The following is a 16594-nucleotide window of genomic DNA, read 5'->3' on the forward strand; positions in this document are numbered from 1 at the left end:
TGAACAAAATAGGTAATCTTTGCCTTTATGGAGCTTACATTTATTTATAGAATTCACATTTATAAGTAAAATAGTTTGTTAGAAGGTAATATATTTTATGGAGGAAAATTAAGCAGCAAAGGGAAGTAAGGAATGAGGGCTTGTATTAACTAAGGTAGTGTATTAGTTTTCTTTTGCTGCCATAACATATTACCACAAACTTAAAAGTGGTTTAAACAGTTCAGTGTACTGTTTTACAGTTCTGGAGGTGAGAAATCTGAAATGGTCTCAGTGGGCTAAAATCAGGGCATTGGTAGGCTGTCTTAATTTATGGAGGCTCTAGGGAAGAGTCTGTTTTCTGCCTTTTCCATCTTCTAGAGGCTGCCCACATTTGTTTGTGGTCCCCTTCCTCCATCTTTAAAGCCAGCAACATTGTATCTCTGACCATTCTTCTGCAGTCAAGTCTCCCTCTCTCTCTTTTAAGGACTCTTGTGAATACTTGGAGCCCTTCTGGATAATCCAGGATAATCTCCCTATTTTAAGGTCAGCTGATTAGCAGTCTTAACATCTGCAACGTTAATTCTCCTTTGCCATGTAATGTAACACTCCCAGTTCCAGGGATAAGGACATGGACATCTGGGGGTGAGGGGAAGCATTATTCTGCTTACTACAAATAGTTATAGGAAAAGTAACATTTGCTTAAAAACATTTAGGGCAAGTTTTCTAAACAGAGGAAATAGCAAGTACAAAGGCACTGAGGTGGGATTGTGTCTGGGGTGTTCAAACAAGTATAAAGTATATACTGTGAAATGGAGTGAGTGAGGGGGCGAGTAATAGCAGATGAGGTCAGAGGGGTAATGTGGGCTGATGCAACAAGGCTTTGTAGGTCATCGTAACAGTTGGTCTTTACCCAGAAAAGGTGGAAGAAAATAGGATGAGATTGGTCCTGTGATGTGAATAGACTTTGAAATAAGGAACAGGGTGGAAGCAAGGAGACCATACAGTTGGCTACTGCATTAGTCCAGGTGAAAGATGGTGGTGGCTTAGACATAAAGGAAGGCAGGAAAGAAGGAAAGGAGGAACAACAGCAAAAACAGACGGAACAAAAGAAACAAGAGCAAGACAGTAGGTTTAAATGAACCAAATGGACAATTATATAAAACGAAATGTGCTAAACACTCCTGTTTAAAGGCAAGATAGTAGCAAAAGTAATATCCAATGACAAGTTAGATCTTTTTATCCTCCAAATCTTGATTTCTTCAAGCAGTCTGAGTCATCATGGCAGTGTTCTTAAAGTCTAGATTTCTACTACTGGTTTGTTCAAGGCTATTTCTATTATGTTCCTCAAGTTTCTTCCAGCCTCCACCCACTGCCCTATTCGAAAGTCATTTCCACACTTTTACGTATTTGTTACAGCAGCATCCCTTTTGGTACCAAAATCTGTATTAGTTTTAAATTGTTGCCATAACAAATTACCAAAAACTTAGTGGCTTAAAACAACACACATTTATTACATCATAGTTTCTAAAGGTCAGATGTCTGGGCACAGCTTGGTTCTTTGCTTTAGAGGTCAGGTGTTAGCAGGGCTCTGTTCTTTTCTGGAAGCTCTGTGAATGAATCTGCATCCAGGTCGTTGGCCAAATTCAGTTCCATGTCGTTGTAGGAATGAGGTCTCTGTTTCTTTGCTGGCTGTCACCTGTAGGTTGTTTTCAGCTTCTAGAGGCTGCCCTCATTCCTTGGCTTATGAAGACAGCAATGGCAGATCAAGTCCTTTTCTATGATTTGAATCTCTGATCTCTCTCTTCTGTTGTATCTCTGATTTGACTTTTCTGCCATCTGCTGTTAAGAGCTCATCTGATTACTTTGGACTCACTGGAATAATCCAGGGTAATTCTTTAAGATCAGCTGATAAATAACCTAATTCTGTCTGTAAAGTCCCTTCACAGCAATACCTGGATTAGAGTTTGATTGAATTACCAGTCAATCAAACCAGAGGACAGAAGATTTGGGGTGATGTCTTTAGATTTCTGTCTGCCACATATATATAATGGTGAAAAATCTAGGATGTCACCTCTGTCTCAGTTACATACTTGAGGCGAAATGTTCTAGGGGAATTAGGTTTTAACAATCCTAATTTGATCAAATAGGCAGATGACAGTGCTTTGTTACGTGATAATGCTTTGCTACGTGACTATTTGTTATAATATTGACTATTCGGTTGAGTCAGTCAGTGATCCCAGAGACACTGAAGATGCAAAAGCACATGTTAAGTAATGTATTTTATGCTTTAAAGGATCTCTTAGTCTCCTGAAAAGCATGCATTGTAATATTCTGATTGATGTCAAGTGGAAGAGTACAGGATTAAAGTTAATTAAACCTCCTTTTGTTAATTTATTTTTTCTAATTCTGTAACTTCTATGAGGTTTTTGTAATTTTAGAAATCATATGTGAAAATATAAGAACTATGATAGGAAAAGATAACTGTCATAAATTGGCCACTGGGAGCCACTGCTACTTCTTATTTGAGTTTAAGGAATTTATGTAAAGTCTTAATGGGGCATAAGTGAAAAAGAATACTTTCTTTTTTTTTAAGAATACTTTTGAAAAGATGGGATAAACATGAGTACTGTCATGCATGGTCAATACCTAAAGAAGACATGGAAAAAGGGAGTTGAGAAAATTGAGGTAGAAAATGAAGACTTTTCACTTAGAGCTATTTTTTTTTAATTTTAATTTAATTTAATTAGTTAATTTATTTATTTTTGGCTGTGCTGGGTCTTTGTTTCTGTGCGAGGGCTTTCTCTAGTTGTGGCGAGCGGGGCCACTCACTGTCGCAGCCTCTCTCGTTGCGGAGCACAAGCTCCAGACGCGCAGGCTCAGTATTTGTGGCTCATGGGCCTAGTTGCTCCGCGGCATGTGGGATCTTCCGAGACCAGGGCTCGAACCCGTGTCCCCTGCATTGGCAGGCAGATTCTCAACCACTGCACCATCAGGGAAGCCCTAGAGCTATTTTAAACTCTTATATTTAGTGTTAAATAAATGAAAATTTCTTGTATGATTTGTAAATTTTAACTTTCTGAGATTGGCACCTTTTAAAAAGAGACATCACAGGATTTAATGGCATGAATTGCTATTTTATGCTTAGGTCTTTGTATCCAAAGGTGACTTTGGTTAGTTTATAATTCTGAAAGTGAGGTTAAAAATCTCTTTTAGAATCTTATTTCTGGTGTAGAAAAACCTTGGTCATATAACAAAGTGGGAAATCTAGATTAAAGAATTTCAAAAACTGTTTTCAACCATTATCGCCTCTGATAAACAGTACTGAATGTTTGCCCTCTCTTTCCCCATCCTCACCCCTCAATTTTCTTCTGCTACTATTTAAATATTATGCTACTTTTCATCCTATTTTTATTTAAAAAAATTTATTTTTATTATTTCTTTAGTTTTTTTTTTAACATCTTTACTGGAGTATAATTGCTTTACAATGTTGTGTTAGTTTCTGCTGTATAACGAAGTGAATCAGCTATACGTATACATATATCCCTTCCTCTTGTGTCTCCCTCCCATCCTCCCTATCCTACCCCTCTAGGTGGTCACAAACCACCGAGCTGATCTCCCCGTGCGATGCAGCTGCTTCCCACTAGCTATCTATTTTACATTTGGTAGTGTATATATGTCCATGCCACTCTCTCACTTCATCCCAGCTTACCCTCCCCCACCCCCGTGTCCTCAAATCCATTCTCTATGTCTGCATCTCTCTTCCAGTCCTGCCCCTAGGTTCATCAAAACTTTTTTTTTTTTAGATTCCATATATATGTGTTAGCATACGGTATTTGTTTTTCTCTGTCTGACTTACTTCACTCTGTGTGACAGAGTCTAGGTCCATCCACCTCACTACAAATAACTCAATTTCGTTTCTTTTTATGGCTGAGCAATATTTCATCGTATATATGTGCCATATCTTCTTTATCCACTCATCTGTTGATGGACACTTAGGTTGCATCCATGTCCTGGCTATTGTAAATAGTGCTTCAATGAACATTGTGGTACATGTCTCTTTGAATTATGGTTTTCTCAAGGTATATGCCCAGTAGTGGGATTGCTGGGGCATATGGTAGTTCTATTTTTAGTTTTTTAAGGAACCTCCATACTGTTCTCCATAGTGGCTGTATCAATTTACATTCCCACCAACAGTGCAAGAGGGTACCCTTTTCTCCACACTCTCTCCGGCATTTATTGTTTGCAGATTTTTTGATGATGGCTGTTCTGACCAGTGTGAGGTGATACCTCATTGTAGTTTTTTTTTTTTTTTTTTTTTTTTTTTTTTTTTTGCGGTACGCGGGTCTCTCACTGTTATGGCCTCTCCCGTTGCGGAGCACAGGCTCCAGACGTGCAGGCTCAGCGGCCATGGCTCACGGGCCTAGCTGCTCTGCGGCATGTGGGATCTTCCTGGACCAGGGCACAAACCCGTGTCCCCTGCATCGGCAGGCGGGCTCTCAACCACTGCGCCACCAGGGAAGCCTGTATTTACAGGTTTTTTTTTTTCTCATTGTAGTTTTGATATGTATTTCTCTAATGATTTGTGATGTTGAGCATCCTTTCATGTGTTTGTTGACAATCTGTATATTTACTTTGGAGAAAAGTCTATTTAGATTTTCTGCCCATCTTTGGACTCGGTTGTTTGTTTTTTTGATATTGAGCTTCATGAGCTGCTTGTATATTTTGGAGGTTAATCCTTTGTCAGTTGCTTCATTTGCTGATATTTTCTCCCATTCTGAGGGTTGTCTTTTCGTCTTGTTTTTGGTTTCCTTAGCTCTGCAAAAGCTTTTAAGTTTCATTAAGTCCCATTTGCTTATTTTTGTTTTTATTTCCATTTCTCTAGGAGCTGGGTCAAAAAGTATCTTGCTGTGATTTATGTCAAAGAGTGTTCTTCCTATGTTTTCCTCTAAGAGTTTTATGTGTCTGGCCTTACATTTAGGTCTTTAATCCATTTTGAGTTTATTTTTGTGTATGGTGTTAGAGAGTGTTCCAATTTCTTTCTTTTACATGTAGCTGTTCAGTTTTCCCAGCACCACTTATTGAAGAGGCTGTCTTTTCTCCATTGTATATTCTTGCCTCCTTTATCAAAGATAAGGTGACCATGTGTGTGTGGGTTTATATCTGGGCTTTCTGTCCTGTTCCATTGATCTGTATTTCTGTTTTTGTGCCAGTACCATACTGCTTGATTACTGTAGCTTTGTAGTATAGTCTGAAGTCAGGGAACCCGATTCCTCCAGCTCCGTTTTTCTTTCGCAAGATTGTTTTGGCTATTCGGGGTCTTTTGTGTTTCCATACAAATTTTTTGTTCTAGTTCTGTAAAAAATGCCATTGGTAATTTGATAGGGATTGCCTTGAATCTGTAGATTGCTTTGGGTAGTATAGTCATTTTCACAATGTTGATTCTTCTAATCCAAGAACATGGTATATATCTCCATCTGTTTGTATCATCTCTAATTTCTTTCATCAGTGTCTTATAGATTTCTGCATACAGGTCTTTTGTTTCCTTAGGTAGGGTTATTCCTAGGTATTTTACTCTTTTTCTTGCAATGGTAAATGGGAGTGTTTCCTTAATTTCTCTTTCAGATTTTTCATCATTAGTGTATAGGAATGTAAGAGATTTCTGTGCATTGATTTTGTATCCTGCAACTTTACCAAATTCATTGATTAGTTCTAGTAGTTTTCTGGTAGCATCTTTAGGATTCTCTATGTATAGTATCATGTCATGTGCAAACAGTGACAGCTTTACTTCTTTTCTGATTTGGACTCCTTTTATGTCTTTTTCTTCTCTGATTGCTGTGGCTAAAACTTCCAAAACTATGTTGAATAATAGGGGTGAGAGTGGACATCCTTGTCTTGTTCCTGATTTTAGAGGAAATGGTTTCAGTTTTTCACCATTGAGAACCATGCTGGCTGTGGGTCTGTCATATATGGCCTTTATTATGTTGAGGTAAGTACTCTATGTGCCTAGTTTCTGGAGAGTTTTTTATCATAAATGGGTGTTGAATTTTGTCAAAAGCTTTTTCTGCATCTATTGAGATTATCATATGGTTTTTATCTTTCAGTTTGTTAATATGGTATATCACATTGATTGATTTATATATATTGAAGAATGCTTGCATTCCTAGGATAAACTCTACTTGATCAAGGTGTATGATCTTTTTAAAGTGCTGTTGGATTCTGTTTGCTAGTATTTTGTTGAGGATTTTTGCATCTGTGTTCATCAGTGATATTACCCCGTGGTGGTTTTGGTATCAGGGTGATGGTGGCCTCATAGAATGCGTTTGGTAGTGTTCCTCCTTCTGCTATATTTTTTAAGAGTTTCAGAAGGATAAGTGTTAGCTCTTCTCTAAATGCGTGATAGAATTTGCCTGTGAAGCCATCTGGTCCTGGGCTTTTGTTTGTTGGAAGATTTTTAATCACTTTCTATTTCAGTGCTTGTGATTGGTCTGTTTATATTTTCTATTTCTTCCAGATTCAGTCTTGGAAGGTTGTGCTTTTCTAAGAATTTGTCCATTTCTTCCAGGTTGTCCATTTTATTGGCATATAGTTGCTTGTAATCTCTCAAGATCCTTTGCATTTCTGCAGTTTCAGTTGTTACTTCTACTTTTTCATTTCTAATTCTGTTGAATCTATTTGAGTCTTCTTTTTTTTTTTTTCTTGATGAGTCTGGCTAATGGTTTAGCAATTTAGTGTATCTTCTCAAAGAACCAGCTTTTAGTTTTATTGATCTTTGCTGTTGTTTCCTTCATTTCTTTTTCATTTATTTCTGATCTGATCTTTATGATTTCTTTCCTCCTGCTGACTTCGGGGTTTTTTTGTTCTTCTTTCTCTGATTGCTGTAAGTGTAAGGTTAGGTTGTTTATTTGAGATGTTTGTTTCTTGAGGTAGGATTGTATTGCTGTAAACTTCCCTTGTAGAACTGCTTTTGCTGCATCCCATAGGTTTTGGGTCATCATGTTTTCATTGTCATTTGTTTCTAGGTATGTTTTGATTTCCTCTTCGATTTCTTCAGTGATCTCTTGGTTATTTAGTAGTGTATTGTTTAGTCTTCATGAGTTTGTATCTTTTACAGTTTTTTTCCTGTAATTGATATCTAGTCTCATAGCATTGTGGTCGGAAAAGATACTTGATACGATTTCAATTTTCTTGAATTTACCTAGGCTTGATTTGTGACCCAAGATATGATCTATCCTGGAGAATGTTCCATGAGCACTTGAGAAGAAAGTGTATTCTATTGTTTTTGGATGGAATGTCCTATAAATATCAATTAAGTCCATCTTGTTTAATGTGTCATTTAAAGCTTGTGTTTCCTTATTTATTTTCATTTTGGATGATCTGTCCATTGGTGAAAGTGGGGTGTTTAAAGTCCCCTACTATGATAGTGTTACTGTTGATTTCCCCTTTTATGGCTGTTGGCATTTGCCTTATGTATTGTGGTGCTCCTATGTTGGGTGCATAAATATTTACAGTTATAATATCTTCTTCTTGGATTGATCCTTGGTCATTATGTAGTGCCCTTCTTTGTCTCTTGTAGTGGTCTTTATTTTAAAGTCTATTTTGTCTAATATGAGAATTGCTACGCCAGCTTCGTTTTGATCTCCATTTGCATGGAATATCTTTTTCCATTCCTTCACTTTTAGTCTTTCTGTGCCCCTAGGTCTGAAGTGGGTCTCTTGTAGACAGCGTATATATGGGTCTTGTTTTTGTATCCATTCAGCCAGTCTGTGTCTTTTGGTTGGAGCATTTAATCCATTTTCATTTAAGGTAATTATCGATATGTATGTTCCTATTCCCATTTTTTAAATTGTTTTGGGTTTGTTATTGTAGGTCTTTTCCTTCTCTTGTGTTCCTGCCTAGAGAAGTTTCTTTAACATTTTTTGTAAAGCTGGTGTGGTGGTGCTGAATTCTCTTAGCTTTTGCTTGTCTGTAAATGTTTTAATTTCTCCATCGAATCTGAATGAGATCCTTGCTGGGTAGAGTAATCTTGGTTGTAGTTTTTTCCCTTTCATCACTTTAAATGTGTCCTGCCACTCCCTTCTGGCTTGCAGAGTTTCTGCTGAAAGATCAGCTGTTAACCTTATGGGGATTCCCTTGTATGTTATTTGTTGCTTTTCCCTTGCTGCTTTTAGTATTTTTTCTTTGTATTTAATTTTTGATAGTTTGATTAATATGTGTCTTGGCATGTTTTTCCTTGGATTTATCCTGTATGGAACTCTCTGCACTTCCTGGAGTTGATTGACTATTTCCTTTCCCATGTTAGGGAAGTTTTCAAATATAATCTCTTCAAATATTTTCTCAGTCCCTTTCTTTTTCTCTTCTTCTGGGACCCCTATAATTCAAATGTTGGTGCGTTTAATGTTGTCCCAGAGGTCTCTGAGACTGTCCTCGATTCTTTTCATTCTTTTTTCTTTATTCTGCTCTGCTGTAGTTATTTCCACTATTTTATCTTCCAGGTCACTTATCTGTTCTTCTGCCTCAGTTATTCTGCTATTGATTCCTTCTAGAGAATTTTAAATTTCATTTATTGTGTTGTTCCTCATTGTTTGTTTGCTCTTTATTTCTTCTAGGTCCTTGTTAAAACGTTTCTTGTAATTTCTCCATTCTGTTTCCAAGATTTTGGATCATCTTTTCTATCATTACTCTGAATTCTTTTCTAGGTAGACTGCCAATTGCCTGTTTATTTGTTTGGTCTGGTGGGTTTTTACCTTGCTCCTTCATCTGCTGACCATTTCTCTGTCTTCCCATTTTGCTTAACTTACTGTGCTTGTGGTCTCCTTTTTGCAGGCTGTACGTTCATAGTTCCTGTCGTTTCAGGTGTCTGCCGCCAGTGGGTAAGGTTGGTTCAGTGGCTTGTGTAGGCTTCCTGGTGGAGGGGACTGGTGCCTGTGTTCTGGTGGGTGGGGCTGTATATTGTCTTTCTGGTGGGCAGGACTGCGTCCGGTGGTGTTTCGGGATGTCTGTGACCTTATTATGATTTTAGGCAGCCTCTCTGCTAATGGGTGGGGGGTTGTGTTCCTGTCTTGCTAGTTGTTTGGCATGCGGTGTCCAGCACTGGAGCTTGCTGGCCATTGGGTGGAGCTGGGTCTTAGTGTTGAGACAGAGATCTCTGGGAGAGCTCTTACTGATTGATATTACTGGGGCCTAGAGGTCTCTGGTGGTCCAGTATCCTGAACTTGGCTCTCCTACCTCAGAGGCTCAGGCCTGACACCAGGCTGGAGCACCAAGGCCCTGTCAGCCACATGGCTCAGAAGAAAAGGGAGAAAAAGAGAAAGAAAATAAATGCATAAATAAATAAAATAAAGTAATTAAAGTAAAAACATTTTTAAAAAGTATTAAAATAAAAAAGTAATTAAAAAAAAGAAGAGAGCAACCAAAGCAATAAACAAATCTACGAATGGTAACAAGAAGTAAAAACTATACTAAGATAAACATAAAAATTAGGAACAAGTCAGTCGCAGGCAGCAAACCCCAAGGGTACAGCTGCTCCCAAAGTCCACCACCTCAATTTTGGGTTGATTCGTTGCCTCTTCAGGTATTCCCCAGACGCAGGGTACCTCAAGTTGATTGTGGGGATTTAATCTGCTGCTCCTGAGGCTGCTGGGAGAAATTTCCCTTTCTCTTCTTGTATGCACAGCTCCTGGGCTTCAGCTTTGATTTTCGCCCCAGTGCTGCGTGTAGGTTGCCCTCAGGCTTCTGTTCCTGCTCAGACAGGACAGGGTTAAAGCAGGGGCTGATTAGGGGGCTCTTGCTCATTCAGGCCGGGGTGGGGGGGTGTATGGGTAAGGTAGTTAGTGACAGAGGCCGTGACATTGCCACAGCCTGAGGCACGCTGTGTGTTCTCCCAGGGAAGTTGTCCCTGGATCATGGGACCCTGGTAGTGGTGGGCTGCACAGGCTCCGGAGCGGGTGTGGGTAGTGACCTGTGCTTGCACACAGGTTTCTTGGTGGCTGCAGGAGCAGCGTTAGCATTTCATTCCCGTCTCTGGTGTCTGCTCTGATAGCTGCGGCTCATGCAGTTTCTGGAGCTCGTTTAGGCGTCTCCTTGCACACTCCATAACAATGGTCTTTTGCCTCTTAGGCAATTCCAGACTTTTTCCCTGACTTCCTCCTGGCTAGCTGTGGCTCACTGGCCCCCTTCAGGCTGTGTTCATGCAGTCAACTGCAATCCTCTCCCTGGGATCTGACCTCCCAAGCCCGAGGCTCAGCTCCTAGCCCCCACCCACCCTGGCTGGTGAGCAGACAAGCCTCTCGGGCAGGTCCACACCGATCTTCTGTGTGAGAACCTCTCCACTTTGCCCTCTGGCACCCCTGTTGCTGCGTTCTCCTCCGTGGCTCTGAAGCTCCCCTCCCCCGCAGTCTCCACCAGTGAAGGAGCTTCCTAGTGTGTGGAAACTTCTCCTCCTTTACAGCTCCCTCCCCAAGCTGCAGGTCCCATCCCTATTCTTTTGTCTCTGTTTTTTCTTTTTTCTTTTGCCCTACCCAGGTACGTGGGGAGTTTCTTGCCTTTTGGGAGGTCTAAGGTCTTCTGCCAGTGTTCAGTAGGTGTTCTGTAGTTGTTGTTCCACATGTAGGTGTATTTCTGATGTATTTGTGGGGAGGAAGGTGATCTCCACGTCTTACTCCTCTGCCATCTTGAAGGTCCACCTTTCATCTTATTTTTAATTAAAATTTTTTTTTTCTTGAGAAGTTCTTTCATTTATCTATCAGCTCTCTTCTCAGGTGGTATACCACTTATATGTACTGAACTAGAATCCTTATTTGTGTTAGCATATTATTAATGGGGTAAGTGTGATATTTAGATTATAGCAGTTTTTGGCTGCTTTTGTTGATGCCAGGAACTCAGAATTCTGTTAGCGTTCCCAGAAGGCGGATAAAGGACTAATTTATCTGTGAGGAAACTTTCCCTGACACTTCTTTTTCTTATCTGGGTTAGCTGTTCCTTGTATGTGCTCCTATAAAGCTCTCTCTGCTAGGTTCTTATCTTTCTCCATTACTGGGTTATGAGCTAAAGGGCAGAGATTCCTTCTGTATATCTTCATTGTTTACCTGTGACAGAGCTGGATATAAAGGGACCTCAGTAAATGTTGGTTGACTGAACAGATTGATGGATATAAGTTGTGAGTTGAATGGTGGCCCCCAAAATGATATGTTCACATTCTAACTCCTGGAACCTTGAATATTGCTTATGTGGCCAAAACATGATTAAGTTAAGGATCTTGAGAGGGGTAGCTCTCAAGGACAGTTTAGTGAGTTAAGGAGACAGGAAAAGAGGGGAAGATAATCCTGGTAATTACCTGGAAGGGCCCTAAATCCAATCACAAGTGTTCTTAGAGGCACAGGGAAATTTGACACAAACAGGAAAGACACAGAGGAGAAGGTCACATGAAGTGAGGCAAACTTTGGTGTTGTAGCCATAAGCCAAGGAACACTAAAACTTACCAGTGTCACTAGAAGCTACAGGGGCCAGTAATGAAGTATTTCTTAGTGCCTTCAACAGGCGTTTGACTCTGCTGAAAACTTATTCTTGTACTTCCGGCCTCCAGAACTGTGGGAGAATAAATTTCTATTGTCTTAAGCCACCCAGTTTCTGGTAGTTTGTCACAACAGACAGAGGAAACTCATGTATGTATATTGTGTTTTGAGGCAATGACATCCCAAAACCAAATGATGATTGGAATATTTGTGTCCATCTTGGCATTGCGTAGTTTTTCTTTGATAATATTGAGTCACCACTAGCCTTAATCTAGATTATATTGGTTTCGTATTGCTGCTGAAACAAATTATGACAGATTATAGTGGCTTAAAACAACTCAAATTTATTATCTTAAAATTCTGGAAGCCAGAAGTCTGGAATGGGTTTCAGTGGGCTAAAATCAAGGTATTAGTAGGGCTTCATTCTTTTCTGGAGGCTCTAGGGGAGAATCTTGGGGTTTTTTTCCTGTTTTCCAGCTTCTAGAAGCTGCCCATATTTCTTGGCTCCTGGCTCCCTACCATCTTCAATGCCTGCGATGGCTAGTTGAGTCTTTATTTCACATCATTCTTTTCCCTCCCCATTTATGGATCCTTGTGATTGTGTTGGGTTCACTCTGTTAATCCAGCATAATCTTCTTGTTTAAGATGAGATGATTAGCAATCTTAATTCCATAGCATCCTTAATTCTTCTTTACCATGTAATATAACATATTCACAGCTTCTGGGTATTAGGACATGGACATCTTTGGGGGACCATTTTCTGCCTACCAGGTAAAGTTTTTAAAATTAGTCACCAAAATTTATTTAGTTTCATGCCAGACTAGCCATAGTGCCATTTATTGGTCTCTAATTTTGGTGGGATAGTATTTTATATTTTAGTCAAAAGCATAAATGCAGATTGTTTAAAAAAGTCAAATAGTACTTAAATACTTATAATGAAATGCAGCAGTCTTTAGCTTTATTCCTCACAACTAGCCAGTCCAGATCTTAGAGCTCTTCCTTTTGGAATTTATCTCCACTTAACTAAATGAGAGGCTGTATTAGCTTTCTGTTAGCACTGTGACATATTGCCATGAATTTAGTGGCTTAAAACAACTCGGATTTATTCTCTTATAGTTCTAGAAGTCAGAAGTCCAAAATCAATTTCACTGGGCTAAAGTCAGGTGTTGGTAAGACTGGTTTTCTGGAGGCCCTAGAGAGAATCCATTTCCCTGCTGTTTTTTGTTTGGTTTTTTTCCAGTTCCTAGTGGCTACCTATATTCTTTGGTTTGTGGCCCCTTCTTTCATCTTCAAAGTATATTGTATCACTCCAGTCTCTTTCCTATCATCATATCACCTCTCTTGTAAGGACAGTAGTGGATATCTTGGGGGTCCACCTGAATAATCCTGGTTAATCTTCCCATCTCAAGATCCTTAATAAATGCAAAATCTCTTTTGCTATATAAGGTAACATTCATAGGTTCCAGGGATTAGGATGTAGTCATCTTGGAGGGCCATTACTTAGCTGTATATGATTATATTGCTAATTCTTTTTTTTTTTTTGGTGTTTTTTTAAAAAAATTATTTATTTTTGGCTGCGTTGGGTCTTTGTTGCTGCACGTGGGCTTTCTCTAGTTGTGGTGATCGGGGGCAACTCTTCATTCTCGTGCGAAGTCTTCTCATTGCGGTGGCTTCTCTTGTTGCAGAGCACAGGCTCTAGGCACGTGAACTACAGTAGTTGTGGCATGTGGGCTCAGTAGTTGTGGCTCACAGGCTCTAGAGTGCAGGCTCAGTAGTTGTGGCACATGGGCTTAGTGGCTCTGCGGCATGTGGGATCTTCCCAGACCAGGGCTCAAACCTGTGTCCCTTGCATTGGCAGGCGGATTCTTAACCACTGAGCCACCAGGGAAGTCCTATTGCTAATTCTTTCTTTTCTTTTTTTTTTTTTTCTTGCAGTACGTGGGCCTCTCATTGTTGTGGCCTCTTCCGTTGCGGAGCACAGGCTCCGGACGCACAGGCTCAGCAGCCATGGCTCACGGGCCCAGCCGCTCCGCGGCATGCCTTCCCGGACCAGGGCACGAACCCGTGTCCCCTGCATCAGCAGGTGGACTCTCAACCACTGTGCCACCAGGGAAGCCCTTTATTTTCATTTTTAGTATTGCTATATTTATCTTAATGTAGGGGAGATAAGATATAATTATCTTTAATTACCTTATCTGAATATAATTAAAATATATCAAACTTTATTCCTTTGTCAGTGTATTATTATGATTATGTAAGCACTGTTTAGTTTTGCACCAAGTAGTATTACTATAATTTATTCTTTCTGTAAAATGTTAATTTTTTGTTAGTTAATAATTGTTTCTTTTTTCCATTTGTCTAATTTTTCTGTGTGCCATTTGCTCATATTTTAAGCAAATATTCTGCTGCTATGATACATATATATCTTTTTAAAAATGCTCATAGTTTCAAACACACCTTTGTTTTGTTTTAAACTGAGAACTTCTCATTCTCAGCTTCTTTTTTGGCTGTTTCCTATATCAGCATGATGTACAGCTATCATCTTAGGACTTGCCTTAGCAAGTTTCTAGAGTTGAGCTATTTTTCCTAGTTAACATGTTTTCTTCTTAGTTTATTTCCTAATTTTGGTGAAGAAATATATGAGTAGCTTTCTAAGAAAGCTTGCATGGGAAATTAAATTGAAGACCTTAAGTTTGAAATGCTTTTTATCTCCCTTAAAATGGATTGCTAATTTAACCAAGTATAGAATTCTAGGTTGGAATTTTGGAGGCATTATTTCTTTGCCTTCTAGCTTCTAGTGTTCTGCAGAAGTCATTTGTAGTGATGATTCCTGAGTTGTTGTATGGGGATTGGTTTCAAAAAATTTAAGATCTCTGTAGGGTTAGTGTTTTCAGTTTCACAAATGTGCCTTGGTCTGGGGCTTCCATTTATTTTTCTGGGGAATTGGTGGATCCTTTAAATCAAGACACTTACCCTGAGTTCTGGGAAACTTGCCTGTATTTGATAATAGCTTTCCCTCTGTTTTGTCTGTTCCCTCTTTCTGGAATTTCTTCTGTTTGTGAGCACTGCAAAGATTTCTAAATTTCTACTTTTTCTCTGCGAGAGTGTGTTTTATATTTGTATTCTACTTTCTGAAAGATGTCCACAATCTCAATTTCCAACACATCTAATAATTTTTTATTTTAATTTCCAGTAACCTTTTTTTTTTGTTGTTCTCTTAATGTACTTAAAATGTAGTATCCTTTTCTTGTTTCATGGGTAAAATAACTTATCAGTGAGGTACATGTTGGTCCTTTATTCCTGCTCATATTGTCTGTTTCCTTCTAGTTCTTTTTTTTTTTCCTCTCTTTTTGTTTTTTTCACCTCTTCTGCCGTTCTTGGTGAAATGAGGCACTAAAAAGCTACTTGGAATCCATGTGTGTATGTGTCTTAACAATGGTAAGAAGGGGGACATTGGTGGAGAGAGGCTGTTTTGTCTCTTTTTGGGCTTCACTGTAGGAGGATTGGACAGTTAGGTAGATTTTTGTTTGGAAAAATCTCTGATTTTAGCATATATAGATCTTTCTCTTAAGTTTCCCAAAGAATAATTCTGTAATATTCAGTCTTAATGTCTAAGCTGGTGTTCTGAATATAGAAAGGGAGAAGTCTTCTTTTCTTTTTTTTTAATTAAAAAAAATTTTGATCTTTATTGAAGTATAGTTGCTTTACAATATTGTGTTAGTTTCTGCTGTGCAGCAAAGTGAATCACTTATACATATACATATATCCACTCTTTTTTAGATTTCATTCCCATTTAGGTCACCACAGAGCATTGAGTAGAGTTCCCTGTGCTATACAGTAGGTTCTCATTAGTTATCTGTTTTATACATAGTAGTGTGTATACGTCAATCCCAATCTTCCAATTCATACCATTCTCCCCTTGGTAACCATAAGTTTGTTCTCTATATCTGTGACTCTATTTCTGCTTTGCAAATAAGTTCATCTGTACCACTTTTCTAGATTGTAAATGTAAGTGATATTATACAATATTTGTTTTTCTCTTTCTGATTTCACTCTGTATGACAATCTCTGGGTCCATCCACGTCTCTGTAAATGGCACTATTTCATTCCTTTTTATGGTTGCGTAATATTCCATTGTATATATGTACCACATCTTTTTTATCCATTCCTCTGTCAATGGGCATTTAGGTTGCTTCCATGTCTTGGCTATTGTAAATAGTGGTGCAAGGAACATTGGGGTGCATGCATCCTTTTGAATTCTGTTTTTCTCTGGATATATGCCTAAGGGTGGAATTGCTGGGTCATATGGTAACTCTAATTTTAGTTTTTTAAGGAACCTTCATACTTTTCTCCATAGTGGCTGTACCAGTTTACATTCCCACCAACAGTGTAGGAGGGTTCCCTTTTTTCCATACCCTAGAAGTCTTCTTTTCAATATGCAGATTTTTACTTATTCTTTTACATAGATTTTCTCCACTGTGACTGGACCCACTGAATCCTGAGCCACTGAGATTCCTTTTCCTCAGGGACTAAAACCTTGGTCTCTTGGTGGTGGAGTGGCTGGGTAAGATGAGGAAGGGCTTGCCATTTCATCCCGTATTATACACTCTTAAACTAGTTTTCCTTAATTTCAACGAGGAGCCTCTTTCACACTTTTCACAGTTTCTGTGTTCTCCAAAACCTGGGACTTTCTAGATTGACTGTCATTAGGTGTCTGACAGGGATTAGAGATGAATACAAGTGTTCAGGTCGCCATATTGTTTTGGTTATTCTTGTATTCATTGTTCAATATTATTCTGGGTACAAAGACTTTGTCAAACTGAAGAGTCTAAGGAAACAGTACCTACAAGATTGCTCTCTCTTCAGGTGCCAGCTGCAAGTTTGGGGGTCCCCAGGACCACCCTCACTTCAGACCTGCTGGCTGCAAATTCAAACTTTCCCAAGCCCACTCTAAGGTTGGATAATTCACTGGAAAGACTCAGGACCCACTGAAAGTGCTATACTTACGGTTACAGTTTTATTATAGAGAAAGCAGACAAATTAGAACCACCTAAAGAAAGAGATGCACAGGCTGAAAACAAGAACTTCCGTGACATGTTACCCTC

At 39.1% G+C, this 16594-nt stretch overlaps 1 protein-coding gene across 4 annotated transcripts in view; it reads left to right on the plus strand.

The window, feature by feature from the left end:
* The window catches only part of NUP35 (nucleoporin 35), a 38295-nt gene that overhangs the window by 9019 nt on the left and 12682 nt on the right, over positions 1 to 16594 (plus strand). The window lies entirely within an intron of this gene.

Source organism: Stenella coeruleoalba, assembly GCF_951394435.1.
Source record: "Stenella coeruleoalba genome assembly, chromosome: 6".
NCBI classification, from domain to species: domain Eukaryota; kingdom Metazoa; phylum Chordata; class Mammalia; order Artiodactyla; family Delphinidae; genus Stenella; species Stenella coeruleoalba.